Genomic DNA, 1,603 nt, shown 5'->3' on the forward strand with positions numbered 1-1,603 from the left:
CTTTGTAGCCTGTGGGACTAAGATGTTCCATAGATTGGGCTCATTTTATTACTTCATTTTTATTTACTATTTGGCATGTGCACTCATGGGGGGGGGTGCGGGAGTCACATGTGGGAGAACACCTCCCATGGCAGATGGTCATGCCACAGTCCCTTGTCCTCCTCTTCTCCTTTCAAGATTTTGGGCACGCACACACATGCTTCCATTGTGCTTTTCAAGTCGCCGGGTCTAGGAATTGAACCACACAGTGCGCCATGTGAGAGGTATAGTTGGTTATATGGGATCCAGCTACCTTAATCCCCAGGCCATAGGCTGGCCCAGATTATGCTCTTTTGTTCTCCTCCATCCCTTGCAAAATGAAGAAATCTACTTTTGCTGCAATCCAGGGAATTTCCCTTCTGAGAAGGAATGGAAGGCAGGCTAGGATTCTTGGGCAAATGCACAATATTTGAGAAGACATCCATTTCCCTGGCCCTTCAGGTGTGCCCTTTGGAGAGAAGAAAGTAGGAAAGAAAAGGTGAGAGGGAAAGAAGGAACAAGGGGAGGAGCAAAGTTGAGCAAAGGGAGGGTAAAATAATCGATCGTTAATAGACCAACCTCTATATCTCTGGCTCCTTCCACAATTCCTTTTGTCTCTTCCTAACGTCCTCTCACACAGCCTCTCACACAGCGTAATCTTTTCCCCTCCCCTAGGAAGGGAAGGAAGCAGGTCACAAAACCCCTTGGATTATAAAAGCCCTCACTTCTCCCAAAGGAAACAGCGAACTCACTCTGTACCTAATGCCATGATAAGCCACCGGCTAGGCCTCTGACCTTCTGGCTCCTCTGTACAGTTCTGCCTGGATGGGCGGCCGATCTCTGCTGGATTGCCAAGTGTGTTGCAGAGATAGGAACCCAGGTCACAATAAAAAGCTCAAAATGACATTGACTCCCACTGCCTACACACACACAAACACACACACACACACACACACACACACACACACAACCACAGCCTCCTCTGAGATAAGACTGAGATAAGACAGAGCATTCCCCTGCCCCTTTCTCAAGGTGTTTGGGAGGCCACGGCCTTCAACTACTAGGCTCTGATAACTTGCAGTCTTTCCATTCCTGGGATGTTGGAGACCTTACCTCCATTTCTGGTGTTTACTAGACAACGAGAGAGTAAGGCATCACCTACAGAGAGGCTTTGCCACTCCCGACCCCCCAAGGGTGTGGGTTCTGAGAGGTGGAGCCAGCAACAAGGCCCTCTCTTCATTGGTTGGGCCCAGCAGGTAACCTGAAGCTCTGCTGAGAGGTGCATAAATAAAGACTGAAACTAGTACCACCTCCTTGAAATGGGCTGAGTCCCTCTTTCTTACCCTTGCCTTGGAAAAACCAGTTTCTCTTCCTTTCATTGTCTGTTACCAACCTCTGTTCTAAATATTAGACTAAATCTCTAACCACACTCCAAACTCTCTCCTTCCAGGGACCTATAATCCCCTCTCCTCCCCAGCGCTACTTTCCTTTGCTTTCATATTCTTTTCTACTAAAGGCAGAAATCAGCTATGCAGGACCAACCCCTACCTTTCCTCAGGAATTGGCTCTGTTCTGCACAGGCCTG

Source organism: Tupaia chinensis, unplaced genomic scaffold (assembly GCF_000334495.1).
Source record: "Tupaia chinensis unplaced genomic scaffold, TupChi_1.0 Scaffold000627_1, whole genome shotgun sequence".
Taxonomy (NCBI): domain Eukaryota; kingdom Metazoa; phylum Chordata; class Mammalia; order Scandentia; family Tupaiidae; genus Tupaia; species Tupaia belangeri.